This window comes from Leptidea sinapis, chromosome 41 (genome assembly GCF_905404315.1).
Source record: "Leptidea sinapis chromosome 41, ilLepSina1.1, whole genome shotgun sequence".
NCBI classification, from domain to species: domain Eukaryota; kingdom Metazoa; phylum Arthropoda; class Insecta; order Lepidoptera; family Pieridae; genus Leptidea; species Leptidea sinapis.
This window is the reverse complement of record NC_066305.1, coordinates 4,685,097-4,703,092: the sequence shown is the minus strand read 5'-3', so window position 1 is coordinate 4,703,092 and position 17,996 is coordinate 4,685,097. Positions and strand designations below refer to the sequence as shown.

At 35.6% G+C, this 17,996-nt stretch overlaps 1 long non-coding RNA gene across 1 annotated transcript in view; it reads right to left on the bottom strand.

Annotated features, from left to right (window-relative positions):
* LOC126976651 (uncharacterized) overlaps positions 1-17,996 on the bottom strand; it is a 150,579-nt gene that overhangs the window by 22,289 nt on the left and 110,294 nt on the right. Inside the window, exon 4 of the long non-coding RNA XR_007731943.1 lies at positions 7,280-7,317. This is a non-coding gene — a long non-coding RNA (uncharacterized LOC126976651). The remainder of the gene's footprint in view (positions 1-7,279; positions 7,318-17,996) is intronic.

Here is a 17,996-nt window from a genome sequence, read left to right as displayed (position 1 = left end):
ATTGTAATACCTGACTTAACATTATTCTGTAACACAAATAAAACTGAAAACAAAATTTTATGAACGATGCGGGACTCGAACCCGCGACCTCTCGCTCTTCCGTGCCAGCGCTTTTTCCCGAGCTTTTTTACTGAGCCAACCTTTCGAATGACGTTTATAAAATCTTTATGCTTTATTCAACTCTCAGGTTGTGGCTATATCTACAGAATCTACTTTACAGTTGATAACCTGCTCGCGGGTCCGAGTCCGCATCGTTCATAAAATTTTGTTTTCAGTTTTATTTGTGTAATCAATCCCAGAAGTGAGGGTTATCACTTTAAAAACATAACAAATTGTTTAGATTATTTTCTAAGTTTAATCTGTAATGGAACTACTTCGCAAGAATTGATCATCCCGGAGGCTGACTGTGAGACTTTCTGGACAACCACCTGCACTCGACAAAATCAGCGGATGCTCATAGTAGTCTGGTACAATATACTAACACAAACAATGTCTAGGCACTACTACACTACAGTTACCTAGTTCAATAGGTTGACTTCAGTTTTGAACAAATGTGCTGAAATAGTACATTGTGATACAAGGGTGGAAAGAAGGCTATTGCAAACGAGATGCCAATAACAAGCCCGAGCCGAAGGTTTTTAATGTGATGAGTAAAAGCTAAAGCAATTGTAAACAATGCATGCCTGAAAGGAGAATCGAGCAACAAAACATTGGAAATTATTGTAAAGAGTAAACTTCTATATTTATTCCACAAGTTCTCAACTGAAAACGGTAAAGTTTCCGTTACTCTTTCATAAATTACTGCGAGTTAGGTTCGACTTGCTTGTTTAATTTGATGCCTCAACAAGTTTTCTTCTATGTAAACCTATGTATACATTATATAGGGAATCCACGTGCACAGAGCTTTTCGCCAAGATTTTCACACTTTTAAACAGGAAATTTAACAAAAGTAGAAAATATTATATTGAAAAAAACTTTGTCTCATAAGCTTTATTTCAGTAAGCGATATAGGTACTAAAGACAAATAATAATAAAAATCCTTATAATATCCTGATTATAATTTGGTGTTGCAAGAGAATATGGGCGGTGGTCATTTTGTACTCCTCTCTGTCTCTTATTGAGCGTATAGTCAAAAATAGCCCTATGAAACAGCATTGGGTTTTTCTATATAGTGCCGCTGAAACTATACAATAAATAACACGATATTATGTCTTAATATTTTTATTATGTGGACTGGCCTTTAATGTGCCATTATAGAGAGTGTACATATACGAAACTTTTGATTGTTTCCATAATCTGAGACGAGATACTACAAAAATTGCAATAGACAGGAACCAAAACAATTGCAATCAATTCAGTGATGTTTTGTAAAACCTCTTTGAAACTGATTTTGCAGTGGAATACATAGAGGACAGCATGTTCTTATGACGTCACGTAACCGCGACCTCTCCCGGGGCCCATCGCTGACTCACGTCCGCTGGCTCGTGAACCCCCGACCCACAGTGAAACAATACACACCGCCTCATAAATGATTTAACGGGGGTGCTCCTTTGTATGCGGGCCATTTAATTTAAAAACGTCATCATTCAAGTCTGTATGGCATTTATAAAATAAGAGACGGATGGTGGTCGCGAATTCGTCCGGTTCATATGAAATGAAATATGTTCTATGAAACTGTCAAAAATATTCAAGTTAAAACGCATCCATTATTCGTGCCTTTACCTGTGTCTATATTCATAATAAATATCTTCGATATCGTATGGGTAGATAAGCCGTGAAAGGGAAATAGAGATATTTGTATACTTATAATACAATTAAGTGTGATATATCTGTGGATTTGTTAATTTCGTATGAAACAAACAATCTTCATACCACAAAATGACCAAATAGTTTAATGCATAAATTAAAAAAATTAAAATACTTTAATGCACCCCAATCGAATACTGAAAAGTATAGAATACATCTGTGTTAATTAATCATAATAATAAATTGTTATAATATTGCCTAGTAAATCCGTTAGTGGTAAAGGCAATCTTGAAATGCAAAAAAATCTGAAGTATCTTTGGAAGACACGAAGGATGTAAGGATTGCAGCTTTCGAGCTCTGTGCTTCCTGCCAAAAGATTAGGATTAGCGGGATATGTAAAAAGTTGCTCATAAGATAATATGTATTTAGAGCTACAGATACTTTCATACCAACTTCTGTAGTACCGACTGGCGGCATATTGCAGCTCTACTTCGATGCGTCAGTTAAACCAGCAGCTTTAACCTAGGCTGAGCCGCTGGGCCTAAATGTTCCCAACTACAAAGTACTAAGGAAAAAAGGAAATACAACTGTGCCTCTAGATACTTTTAGCGGCAAATCGCCCGTGCGACATCTCAGCACATCGTCAGAGTTTTTGAGCAGGTTTCATTGTACCCATCGGAAACAAATACCTTCTAGCCGTTGTTGAAAGCTGCTCTTGGAAACTGGGGATTTAGTAGAGCACGGCAATACTTCAAGCCGGCCCACATTCTTGCGCTCTACAAAGCTAAGGTCCGGCCACATATGGAGTATGTCTGCTCAGGTCTGGCGCACCCCGCCTATTTAACCGCGTGCAACGCAGAACTGCATGAATTGTCGGGGATCCAATACTCTATAAACACCTCGATAACTTATCGTTCTTTAGAGACGTTGCTTCATTCTGTGTCTTTTACTGCCTGTATGACGGGAAGTTTTCCGAAGAGCTATTTGACCTGACCCCTGCCGCCATATTCCACCAGCGCACCGCATGACACAAACTTATATATCATACCCACCATCTGGATGTCAGCTGTGATAACTTAAATTCAGGTGACCCGTACGCTTGGCTGTCCTTCACTTCTATAAAAAATATAAACGTTACATTTTTAATTTGACATAAGCAACAACTAACTGATTCGGATTATGGATTTAATTCTATTTCAGTTTTTTTCAGAGATATACGAGTTAAAAATTGGTATTAGGAATTGTTATTATATTTTATAACTCCTTAACTAAATATAATTTCGTATTCTAATATGGTATTCTTAAACTTAAAATAAAAGATATTTGAAGCACTTTAATATGCCTTTTTGTACTAATTAGTAGATATCACGCATACATCTCATGATTGTGAGAGTTTAACGGTTAAGTTTCTAAGACATCAGCACCCCCTGGCCTGATACTAAGAAAATCGAGAGTCTAAAAAATGCAATGACAACGAAACTAATCGCACCGACCCCCCACTGTCCGACGGAAACCGAATCAACACCGTCACGATATCAACACTGGTCTCGAATCAAAACATTACAAATGCGTTGGTTACACTTTGACTTCCACGAAAGGGTAATATCAGTATACAGTTTATTTATTTTAACAATTGATAAAGTTTGACGCTCATCAAACGTTAATGTAAGCAATGGACCTTGACGCAAATCATGAAAACCAGCGTGGGTTTCATTTGATCTTCAGCGGTAATAACAACAGCACACAAAATAAATCATGAGCTGGAAGACTTTAGTCCAACTCCAGTGGATTACGAGCTTATCGAGGAATGGGTTACGGGTTCAATCGTCGCTAACAACACGTATATTTTTCCACGTCTATAACAGTGAACCTTCCATTTGACCTCATGCAAGGGAGAGCGATTCAATTAAAACTCAAACTGCACTAAACTTTATTCAAATAGGCTTAAACTTAGGGCATTTGAATCGTCATTGTAAATATTTTTATTAATTTGTGAATGTACCATATGTTCGGAAAAAGTAGAGCTAATGAGAAGAACATATAGAAGAAACTCAACGGCCACTCTTTTATATCAATAAGTACTTTACTATAGCTATAATATACTTATAGACCAATTTCGTTTGTATCCAATAAGATAAACAACAAATAAATAACAAAAAATAAACTGTATAAATGCAAATTATTTAATATTGGATGCATCATCAAGTCATGTCTGATCGGCTTGATTCATTGACTTTGTTTAAAGATGAGTCTGTCCACATCTTCTACCGCATATATCACGGGGTAAGTTCAGATTAATACCGGCTGCCCACCTTCGCCACCTGCCACATTTTACGTGAAATGAGAAATTTCTTCGAGCTCTATATAGCAGTAGCGGCAAGTGATATATTAAAATGATTTCCTAAATATTACTTTAAGAATGGCTCCCTGAGGTTCTTCAATGGTTAACATACCCATATTGTCTGGTTAGCCCAAACCCAAGCAATGATAACATTAATATAAAAATTAAATTAAATTGGCCTATCTTCAAAAAAGCGTGCTCGTAAATGGCCGGCAATGGTCCTGTGACTCCTTTGGTGTCGCGGGAAGTTGCCAAGGAATCTGAGCGGCGGTGAACAATATGTCCCGTCAAGTGTATAGATATAACTATAACGAACGAATCATGGCAACATCTAAAAAAATATAAACTAAGAAGTAATAATCGCTAGCCTTATGCATAACGAAAGGAAAATACCATCAAAAATACAGTTCATGATACCCAATAGACTTGAATATCCACGCAAACCCCAGGTGATACTTAACATCATTCATATTGTAATTTTGTTATACAAATCGGATAACAGAACGTCATAATATATTCTCGATCAAATAAAAGCCATGCTACAAATATACACAGAGTAAAACAACTTTTGACAAAATTGTTCGCTTCCCGGCACAAAAAGCGGTGATGGCTCTTTAATTTATGTGAGACCCCGGGTTCGTGACCGAAAAAAATCCGACAAAAACGCGTAACGGTGGTTGAGTGTATTTTAAAAGAAATCTATAACCCGTTTGTCGTCTAACAGGTTGCCCGGAGCATATCCCGTAGATCCTTTCTTTTGTTTGAGTATGCATGAAGTGAGCGTCTGTTTTAAAATATAACTATTAGTATTTTTTTGCCTCGTAATTCGGCCGCATACACTCTTAAACAGATGGGTCTTTAACATTAACCTTCTACTATCTGAATCTAATAAGGATATACTTATATGAAGACACTTTACTAAATGGCCAGCAACGCTGCTGTGATTCCACTCATGTTACAGGAGAATGTGGGCGGCGGTGATCACTTTACGTACTCAAAGTTCGTTTGTCGTCCTCTTCCATATAAAACAAAAAAATATTAAATGTGGAAAAGGAAAAATGTATAAGAGAATAATTTTGTAGTTTTGTCTCTGAAAAACACAGATAAAAAAGTTAAATTTACTTGTTTATTAAATTAACAGATTAACTCATCACAAATATTCATAATTCTTTGGCTTGAGTCTATACTTATCACTTTAAAGTATGAGATTACATTTTAATTCGCTCTCACTCACATGGCTATTCTTTATAATAATTTATATTTAGTGAACATGAACATGATAACTAAAAAAATATATAATTACTACGTCAGCCAACCACGAAAAGCACCATCCGCAACAATATTAACGGTTTGACGTATGAACCAGCCATCACTCCATTTTTTGCCATTTAGAGCCCCCATTTTCTAGTAATTAACAGGCACTACTAACAGGTATGGACGGGATGTTAACTAAGAACATAAAGCATTTTAAGTACATTATTTTTGTATGAAACAACTGCATCGATAGATAACAATAATAAAAAACGATGTAATGTTATCGTTTTAAAATCCCGCCCCCTAATGTTTCACTATCTGTGGTCAAACTGTGGATAACCCTTCTTCCGCTTAGGGCCTCGATAACGCCAGATAAACACGGAAATATCGTGTTCCCACTGCTACTGCCTATTAGGAAATATGAGTGTGTTGGAAACGATTGACATAGAAATTTATCTGACTGACTTTTGAGAACAGATACATATATAATCCTACTAATAGTCCGGTCAATTTAGACATTCCAAGGTGCATAAAATCCCAATAAGCTGAAAATCAGTAAAAACAACAAAACATAATTACAAATAATATTTAAAAGTTCCCCATCATTCCCGTGTATGGAAATATTTTATTCAAGGTCAAAGGTAAAGAAAATGAGTTTTTCGCGATTTTCAGAAAGATTGTTATCGTCATAATATGCACACGTTTCCACGCCACCTATGAGGTAGTGTGATTAGCGCGTTTTTTAACAACTTTTATAACTTTTTGAATCGTTATACCACCGTCAGAAACGGTGGCTCGTCGGAAAAAAAGTATTCATACATTTTTTATAGATAATTTTACGGTCTACAATTTTTGTCTTAGGTACTTTTATGATAAAACTTACCGTTTTGCTGAAAATTGTGAAAAAACCCAATTTTTTGACCTTTAACCTTTAATAAAATATATTCCATACACGGGAATGATGGGGAACTTTTAAATATTATTTATAATTATGTTTTGAACAATTTTACTGATTTTCAGCTTGTTGGGATTTTATGTACCTTGACTCTCATTTTTTGGTCTAGATTGACCGGACTATAATTCTTTCTTTCTTGGCGTGCGTCTGTGCAGAATGGGATGTCACTATGCCAACTTAATGGCTGACAGGCTTGCCCTGCATGTTTCATCAGTATACAACTCTAATATGATTTTATATTAGTATGATAACTTTAATGATTATTCTCATATTAAACATTTTATTGAGATAAAACCTTTAGTTGCGAATACAACGGGCAACTACTAGTGTTATATATACGAGCATACTTCTGTCCAGATATATGCTACATGAGGGTCAAAATTTAATAACGAACTGGTTAGACAATGTCTGTAAAACCAACTCTAGTTTTTCTTTTGCTACATCATTTTAAAGAACAATATATCTATTGTTTTGTTTTACTTGCGTGTTAAAATATTACGCTTACGTGGCCGTTTTTAATTGGTTTCATTTAGAACCACGTTTTAATTGCATTTATGAAGGAATAACACACAGGCTGCAGCGAGCTCATGTCGGTGTTGGCTTCGTTTGTGTGATAGTTATAGTAATTAGGAGTGCTATAAGGTAGGTAAGGTTCTCAGATCAATTGTTCATTATATTTATTTATTGGTTGGTCGACACTACAACGGATATCTGCGGAACAGACTGCCACTCGACTTTAGCAGCTTTTGCATTGAGCGACAATACGAGAAACAGGGCGAGTGTTGTCTAACGCTCGAACAATACATACCCTGAAATTGAATTCGATAGTAATTTCACAAGTTTGGTTTGGTCATACATATCAAGTACCGATCAAGGCCTACTGGTCTATCGATGTCGTTATAGGTTACATAAATATAATTTAACATTGACGAGACAAAAATGTCATTGAGTTATATATAAATGGTAAAAATTACAATACATACATTGCCATTGAGTTGATCGTTCAGTATAAGAATTTTATCTGAAACAGAAAAAATAACATAATTAATCCAAATTTAAAAACAAAATCCATAATTTTAACGAAGTGCGGTATTAAAAACAAGAACAGTATTCCGATCGTGGCAATAAATTTAAATTGGTTATGTTTGAAGAGAGTACAGCAGTAGGTACTTCTGCCAAATCTCATAGAAACAAGCGGACAATCAGGAGAACCTAATTGTCACTAGGTAAATGGCCAGATGCCTAAATGATCAGATGGCCGACGTTGGCTCGAATCTGGTATATCCATACATGAAATCAGCGATCAGCATATAACTATTGACAAATTGTCTATACTAAATAGTAGTCGGAATCACCATGTTCAGGATATCGATGTTCACCATTGATTGAATTGCACAGAACTAGAGAGAAATAAATGCTTCATAATTCCAATAAAATTAAACTCGGTTCTTAACTGACTTTTATGATCTGAATTTATGTTAATTTGAATAACCTTTATATTTATTAAATCGATTAAACACCCAAGGCTTTAAAATGGAAAATTGAAAAATAGCCCCTTCACAAGTCATTCAACTTATTTTTCCCATACTGCCAGGGTATCATAATATTTTGTGTGCTAAACAAATAACAGAGTACTAAACGGTGGTCTCATGCCGAAGCCATAAAGCAACGACAGCAGACAGGAGGTTAATAGTTCAAACTCACAAAAAATATCTCACAAATCGGCCAGCTTTTATTGTCCGTATGCTGATGAAAATCTAGCTTATAGTTTTCAGATAAATAATGTTCACAGAAGCTATTTATATACAGCACGTATTATCCTTAAAATGTTAAGTTGAATTGCCATTTTTAAATATTTATACTTATTTTCCACATAAAAATATGTCACAGCATTTAACCAAATAAGAAAGACCAGTACTAAGATTTCAAACTAATACAAATGAATCAAACATCCAAATTATATACGAGACGACGATTCTCATTATCGCAAAAAATATACTACGAAACGATCCATAAAAATGTCCATATGCGATTATGAATGAAGTTAGCTCAACGTGGCTCCCTCGATTTATGGGTTCCTAGTAGCGGGCGGCGGAGTGCGGACCAACGACAAGTGGTTCATTCATTTAGTCACCGCCGGGACTGGAGCGTGACTCACTGACATTTCCGAATGTGCGCAATGCTGATACACAGCGGAATCATAAAAAACCATTGTTACACGATTACTGCCATTTTAATTAACGACTAGTGCGTCGTATTAATTTGATTGAAATAGTTTGCGATGTTGATTTATGTTGGCAGGACTAAATATCATAAAACCCGCTTCTTGGTCATGCGTTAGTGCTATATAATATATAATAACTAATTATATAGAAATTTGAAACGTCAGTGGCGGAATAAGTAAAACCGCTTACTCTGACGACTACGCCCCGGTTCAATCCTCGCCCGTCATGTACTATTGTGTTTTCGGATTTCGAATTTATATTATGTACGTTTATTCGACACATCATAATGTCGACAACGATTTGTGAGTATGGGCGGTAATCACATACTATATTTTATGTATTTATGCTTGTTTGTCATTCTTTCAGTTTAAATACAATCAACTTCTATATCAATTTAATCTCAATACCCAGCCCAGATAGATCCTCATAAGATATAAATAAGTTTCCTGGATGATACGACATGGGCAGCTTCAGAAAAAACGCGCACACCTTTGTTAAAGCACGGCAACGCTCCAGTGATTTCTCTGGTGTTGCAACAGAATTTAGACGGCGGTGATCACTTAATATCAGGTGACACCTACGCTCGTTGTGTTTATGGAATAGCAGGACAAACGAGCGTACGGGTCACCTGGTGTTAAGTGATCACCGCCGTCCACATTCTCTTGCAGCACCAGAGGAATCATAAGAGCGTTGCCGGCCTTTAAGGAAGGTGTACGCGCTTTTTTTGAAGGCACCCATGTCGTATCGTCCCGGAAACACCGCACAAGGAAGCTCACTCCACAGCTTTGTAGTACGAGGGAGAAAGCTCCTTGAAAACCGCACTGGGGAGGACCGCCACACATCCAGATGGTGGGGATGATATCCTAACTTGTGGCGTGTCGTGCGAAGGTGGAATTCGGCGGCAGGAATCAGGTTAAACAGCTCTTTGGAACACTACCCGTGATAAATGCGGTAGAAGACACACAATGAAGCGACGTCTCTACGCAACGCCAAGTGATCCAGCCGTTCACAGAGCACTGAGTCCCCGACAATTCGAGCTGCTCTACGTTGCACGCGGTCAAATGGATCGAGGGGCGGAGAATGGGGTGCGCCAAACCAGAGCTGACAGCAATACTCCATGTGTGGCCAGACCTGCGCTTTGTAAAGCGCTAGAATGTGGGCCGGCTTGAAGTATTGCCGTGCCCTATTGATGAAGCCCAGCTTCTTCGAAGCCAATTTGGCTTTGCCCTCCAGATGGCCACGGAATTGGCAATCGCTCGAAATTTCGAGACCCAGTATTCCGATACTAGGCGCGGCTTTAAGAGCCTATATCTTCTATATACGTTAGTCAAGAACACTCAAAACAGACAGATTTTTATTGGAAAACGATGGCAACTCTTAAATAGTTACCGTTTCCTAAACTTTTTGCAACACCGCCATATATTCAACGAGTGTTAAAAAAAAGTGCTGACTTTTTCTGGGGTGTATTTTATTACACCTCGTAAATTATATTACAACATATAATTGTCAGGAAATGAGCGGCATATATGAAGAGGAAACAGCACTAATTGGTTCAGGTACAGAGGATTTCTGAAAGCGATAAAAACGGATTAAGCTTAATATGAAGCGCGCCGACTCACACACGCCAGTCACGTGGCGAGGACGCAATTGCGTTCATGAGGTCAATCTAATAGAACACGGGCCTTGACTCTGAACTCCTAGCTAACACGCCGAATTATGTAACTATGTCTCTTCATTCTGGGACTCTTCAAATAATATCGTTGCTGAGGCCGGTGAAAAATTTTGAGCATGTCAATACTTCGCATACCGTAACGGCCGTTCCCAATATACTATCTACAGATACAGAAAAATTACTACCTTCTACAGTCAGTAATTAGCTGTCATAATTTTAAGCTGTCCCAATATGTCATACTTATCGCCTTATATTGGGACGTGTGAATTGCAATTTCTATACAAACTTCTATCGCTGGTAAGCTAAACGTCCTCCCATTGACAGACAGCGTGTACGGATAAGGTGAGTTACAGTCGATAAGTTTATTGGGACAGAAAAGTCAACGATAGTTACGATTTTTATCTCAAGTAGTCCACAACCGGGGATAGACTTAAATCATCTGGTCGTTACAACTCAGATCATATTAAGTAATATTAACACCATAACTGGCAAGTGATTCTGCTTGTCAGGTCATTTGGACTGTTTGCTCAACCTGCAATTGCAACAAGCTGATAGTCATTGTAAGTAAACATTTAGTGTTAGCTGAACAAAAGTCATATTATATTGCAATATGGGCAGCGATCACTTAATATGACTTAAATACTAAATTATGTTAAAAGAAAACTTGGTAATTTGTGAAATTACATTGATCCGACCGGCACTGACGAATTCCCCCGACATTGCGTGCCAAGTCCCCAAATAATTCCAACAATTCGGCGCAGCTAATTGCAAAAAATTTGATGACTAACAACACAGACTCGACTGACATGCATGTACATACAAGTGATGATGTCATCTGAACTGCGGGACTAGAGGATCACCGATGGGCGGGGAAGGAACATCGAATATGAACCAAATCAGCCATTATCTAGTAATAACTACCAACTACCCGAAAACTTGACGTCTAAATCAAAAATTCTCGTATCATAGTGAATATCCCCTAATTAGTGCTAAATACTTTAGTAGGATCAATTTTCAATAGGCCATCGTTAATAGGGTATTTATTCTATATACCTATGCGAGGAAAAGATATTTAATTGGAAAATAGCTAAAGAAAATTGCAGTGAGAAGTCGGAAAATACGGTTTCAGTTCATAAAATAAATTTATTAACCAGCTATATCTGGTCACGCTACACTGTGGCTAATTTTGGTAGCTTAAAAAGTATAACTTTGATAATCAAATCCTTTTGAGCTATTGCGAAAACCTGAAGTTTAAAACAAAAATTTGTTTTTTATACGAACTAGATTTTTGATTATGAATATTTTATAACCTTCGCACAAACCTGAATTTAAAAGAACGAAGTCGCGAGGAAATGATAATTTGATAATAATAATGGCCAATTGAATTGACAGTCCAAATGACATACAATAAATAACAATACAATGTACACAACATACTTGTGTCGATAAACGAAGATCAATCATCACCCAAACACTGTTATTATTGATACATATTACTTTCCCGACAGACGTTGTTCTGTACATAATAAATAAAATACGGTTTTTTATGAGTTTGTCAATAATATTCCAAAACATCAAGAATTATTTCGTAAAATATGCTCCCTGTTGTAATAATGTAATTACAGCAGAATTGTCAAACAGTGCGTTAATAAATTCTCTCATAGAAAATACGTCCATACCAAACAAATATTGTAAATAAAGATAGTTATGGGACCCAAATCGAAATAAAAGCTATCCTTTGTCTCAAATTAAAATCCGTTCATTGGTTTAGGAGTTCACTGGTAACAACCATAACCACAGGACACTGGATTTATATATATTATATTAAGAATATTTATTTATATTTATTTACTTTCCTGTCAACCTATAAAATAGGATCAATCCACCATGCATTGTTTTTGTTACACCTAAAAAGGTTTTATAAAAAGAGCGTCCTCTTTTTTCTTCCGATATCTTCAACAATCATCGTCATATTTGAACAGTTTTACAGAACACCGAACACATATACACATAAAATACTTAACGTTCCTAATGATAGTTTTTGAATTTATCGGTACAGATATACAAATCCCGGTAGGTGCAAACATTTAACTAATTATGAATATAGATGTTTTTCCTAGTCATAGATATTCATATTAGGTTATTATATCGTAGTCTTGAACGCATAGTACAGGCTATTCCTAGTTTGGGGCGAGATAATTTTTGTGTGTCAATACTATTATTATAAATCAATTTACAAAAATCATCGTATCTTCTTCTTTAGTAATATTTATTATTTTTACACAGATACTGAGAAAAAGTACGTTTGAAACTCTCGATTTTATTATTTAACAGTCCTGAATAATATGGATTCCATAATTATTGTGCTGCCAAATTCAAGAATGCTCCTTTATAGTAGGTACATTATATAAAATATTATATTATATTTTCGTAGTGCTATACTATATTTAAAATCTGTACCAACCGAGTGGATTAATTTTGATTTGCAAAGACAGTTACCGCAGCGGTAAAACTTAAAAGCTTTTTAAACGAAATGTCACTTCGTTTAATGTTTTTGACACAAAATAACTATTTGCCTGACACGACGTATTGAAATTTCACACAGCTTTTCCATTTGTGGTTCTTTAATCGCTACTGGTTCCAGTTATAACGAAAGTTGTTACTTGTTCATAATATTTACTTATAGCCCTGACATTAATTATCTTATTGAATTAACTTCTTTTGGCGCGTTAGGGAAAAATTATGAGAATGAATTTTTACGCGCACACACCGTCATGCAAATTCGACGCCCTGACGTTAGCTGGTCAACTAGACCATTTGTATCGTACTTCAGACTAAATTATGCAGTATAATAATATTTTTTAAAATAACAAACAGATACCTCATTTTATTTTTACAATAGTTTAATATTATTTTATTAGGTAAATTATTGAAGTTGTTCATTAACTTTAATATTATTATATATTTCATGTTATAAATAATTTAATATGGTCGTTTGTTGTGTGGTTTAATTCGTATAAAATTCTATGGTAACGTGAAGAAAGTTTTAATGATGTAGGTATTAGGTAAATAGCACTTGATCTGAACTACAAAAGTGTGAGGACGTATTGTCAAGTATTGTGATTTGTGAATGCCATGAAATGTGGTTTTTAATATTTAAATAAACGTTATTTAACTAGATTATGAGGTATAATAATAGTTTGATTGGTTGTATCTACCTAATACCATCTACATTACAATATTGTTCTTTCTACAAACGAAAATCATTACGAGGAATAATTTTGTTTTAAGGATTTTTGTTTTATTACGCCAGAGAAGTATAACTTCTTCCGTACGTACGTAGTAGTAGTAGTAGTAGTAGTAGAAAACATATATTTATCACAATAAACAAACTTTAATATACATAGTACCTCTGAAACAAACATTCATATTCATCATTCAAAATAATGTTTGCTCTTAATTGGGGATTCCAATCCGGGATCCAAGTTTACTTTCATAAAAACCTAGGTGTGAGAAAGTGACGGACTATATGAAGACCATGAAACCGTTTTTAAGCAATTTACTTAGCGAACATCAGTCTCCTTTCAAATTGGATCGCGTTTTAATTTTAGTGTTTTTATCGTTATTGTTGTGTTATAACGGATATCAATTAAAAATATAATGGTATTAGATTATATTGTTACATATAGCAACAATCCAACTAATGAAATATTTCAAAGGTAAACAATGATTCTTCAATACTACTTTATGTTTATTTTCGTAGAACATATGCACTAAAATACTAGGTAAATATTACATTTTATATACGCTGTAAACACTATATTTTCTTAAGATTATACTCATTTAAGAAAATATGTGTTAGATAATAATATATTGTATACGTGAATATGACGCCGTTTATCAATATTTGTCATAGGGATTGCCTAAAAGCAAAAAACTACATACTTCATTAACACATCTGTAGAACTAGCGCACATGAATATTTTAAATTTAGTCTCGTTGTAATGAGGAGAGTGTTTGTCTATTACGCTCATATACAAAGTTTTTGATATCTTTATGGTTGGTTTGTCCCAAGTGAAATATGACATCAGCCCACGAGATAGGTTGAATGAAACTACGTACATATCAATGATAGAAACGTTACTGAATACTGTTGTGGTACTGGTTGGTTTCATAAAATCATTTGGTCTATATTGACATGTGTCATATGATGCTTCGTAATAATAAAAGCGCCGTTTATGTTTGGTAGACGTACAGCATTAATAAAAAGTAACATTGACAAAGTTCAAGTATTATTTTTATTTAAGAAAATATTATGTAAGAACGATTATATTAATGCATGTACCTATACTATGAAACAATGCATATTGTTTTATTTAAACTAAAAAACCAGTAATTACGTTAGCGACCATCAATGTTTTTATATAAGTCGCTAGCAAACTAATATATGAAATGAGCAGGAATATGAAGGCACAAATATATAGTTATTCATTATACAATTTGGTGTCTGGAATTCAAAACAAACATCGTAGGGGAATACTTTGTACGTTGTATCAATATGATATTGAGGATTGTTTCAAAATATAAGTCAGATACTCCCAGTAATGGCTGCAGTAGTAGAAGCACAATCATGCGAGGTTCTACGCAATGCTAAAGGACCATATTAAATTTTTGAGGGTGAACAAGAAAGTCGTAAGAAACAGCTCAACGAATACAAGACCCTAAAACGGGGAGCGCAAGACTTTGTAAATACCCGTGATACAGGCAAGCAGGTTGCAATCCCCAAACGGGCGGTTTACGAGCAGCCCCATACATGGTTTACGATATTTCAATAATTCATGCGCGCTCGCCGAGCCTGACATCGTTTTACGATTTTTGTTGAGTTGCGTGCACACCGCAATTATTACATAAATGAGAAACGAAACTGAACGCCGCCGCCGCCGCCGCGAGCCGGGTACCAACAAGACAACAAAATATATAAACCTACGTTTTCATTACATTTCTTGCTCAACCTTGAATAATTTGTTAAATAAAAGTATGTCGTTGGGTACGTAGAGATAGAGAAGCTATATAAGGTTCCATAATTTGTGTAATTCATTCATTTTACACACGAACTATATATAACACATTTTACGCATAAAGATGCGTATATTTTTCATGAAGTTAGATGAAGATTAGGAATACCAAACTACTAAAAAAATCAATAAAATTACATGTATGAATGTCGATGCTAAATATTTTGCCGTTTACCTCCATTATTTCGGTAGAGTTTAATTATCTCACTGTCATACATTTAAATCACCTATATAAAGCATGTTTCGTTTAATTCAGAATTTTTAAACACAATTTTTGCTTAGTGATGACACAAAAATACTCAAACGATTTAAATACGTACCCAACGTATGTGAGAAAATAAATAATTATTGAGTACAGCCTTACATCTTACACAATGTATACGACTATATAGAGAATCTTGCTGCTGTTAGGCAAGGCATGAAAACAGGCCAGGTTTATTACTTTAGTATGCATGACAGCAGCTACGTCTTACACTCGCGATATGTTAGTCACTTTGTCTTAGTGTGCGTGCTTTGCTGAAAATAGAGGCCACCAGATTTTTTTCGGCGTATTCACGTGTGTCCTATTCTAGACGGATAAATTAATTCTTATATTATCTTAGGGTGTTTGATAACCGTAGGGTATACATATATATATCTCAATGTCAAAGATCAGTAGCAAATCATACCGTAAAATACCTATTAACGTGTAATCAAATCATAGAATACGTAGGCTTGCTAACTATTTCAACCTTTGAACCCTGAGTCAGGCTGCACAGTGCACGCCAAGCCACACGCGACGTTCAAACACATTCACTCACACGCACACACATGCGAACCTCGCCGAGTGCTGGAATGTCGCTTTCCGTTTACACAATTAGCTTGTTACCACGAATTTATTACTAGTCTGAGTAAAATAAAGTCAGCTCGGTTCGATATTTGATCACGTACATCGCATCTGCTCGAATTGTCCAAATCTGATGATTTACAGTGCGGTAAATTCAAATTCAAATATTTTTATTCAAATAAGATGTGACATCACTTATTGAAAGTGAAAACTACCACCCATTCCAAAATGAATGCCTCAGACCTGAGAAGGAATGGACGCAACAAAGCGGAGTTTATTTCTTCTTCAAAAATGAAATATGTTTACAAAGTAATATTGTACAATTATACATATTATTTAATTGCCTAAGGGCGGTCGCTCCATTCCAATCTGTGGTATCATTAAGAAAGTCGTTTATGTTACAGTAACCTTTTGAGTTTTGAATAACGTAATACTTTTGTTTCGAACATTTTCTGGGATCTTGTTGTAAAAGCATATACATCGCCCCACAAGACTTACTAACTCGACTTAGCGGAGTAGTAGACATTGTAAGTTTATGTCTATTCCTGGTGTAAACATTATGATACCTTGGGGTCTCCGCGTATATCGCGAGTTGAAAACTGCACTGTGAAGAAGCGCAACATATCCAGACAATTCTATTAAGTGTAGTGGGAATTTTTAAGTGGGCGACAGGGAGCATGTCAAACACTCCCCTTTTGTCTTCTACACATGTGATGTTAACGGAGTAGTAGGTCCTCGACCATGCAAGCAGCTTTGCTCTGGAGAGAACCAGGCTGAACATGAGGACAATGCTCCATATGTAGCCCTACCATGGCCTTATAGAGCGCTAGAATATGGGCCGGCTTGAATTAGTGTCTCGATTGAATGTGGAAGGAAACTTCCAGAATGATGAACTCGAGATTTCGAGACCTAGAATACTATGCGAGGCATTAACGAGTATGCTATCAGAGAGCGATACTACAACAACTGGTATTTTTTGTAGCTAACTCAAATTTGAGTTACAAAACTTAAGCTTAGTTGTAAACAAAATATAATAAAATAACATATTGCTAGTCCAGCCCGTAAAGTCAATATTGCTATTACAGAGTTTATTAGAAATGAAGAGAGCACGTTTTTTTTTATGCAAAGGAGGACAAACGAGCGTACGGGTCACCTGGTGTTAAGTGATCACCGCCGCTCACATTCTCTTGCAACACCAGAGGAATCGCAGGAGCGTTGCCGGCCTTTAAGGAAGGTGTAGGCGCTTTTTTTGAAGGTACCCATGTCGTATCGTCCCGGAAACACCGCACCAGAAACTTGCTGCACGTGTTTGCTAATATGTATACTGATTTCGCTATACTTACTGCACATAATACTTAATTTTATGCATAATATATTTCTTCTAGAAATCGCAAACCAACTAAAAGAAAAATACCCGATAAGGAGATATCCCTTAACCAGAAATATATTAATGTACTCTACACTTTATAATTTAATGTGTGGGTTTATCAACGGAAATTATAAGGCATTAAGGTGTTGTTATAATGGTTCTTTGCAAAACATCGCTTTGTAACAGTGGAAACACTGATAACAAATATTATTATGTTAATATTTGAAACAAACATACAATCAGAAAACCATCGCACCGTAAAATTATTTTAGACAAAAAGATCATTAATTGTGTATCTATTAATCAATCAATTAAGATTTAAACAATTATGCCTAATTTCACGCACGTTTTGTCCAACATTCTCTACTATTCATTAACTATTAGTTAAACTACATCACTGTAACGAACCAGGGCTGCCATTTGATTTAATAATTAAGTAAAGATTTTTATATCAGGCAAAACTAAACTTGTACGATTTCAGTAATGGAACAGTATGTACTCGAATAACTTGTAAATAAATCTAACTAAATCCG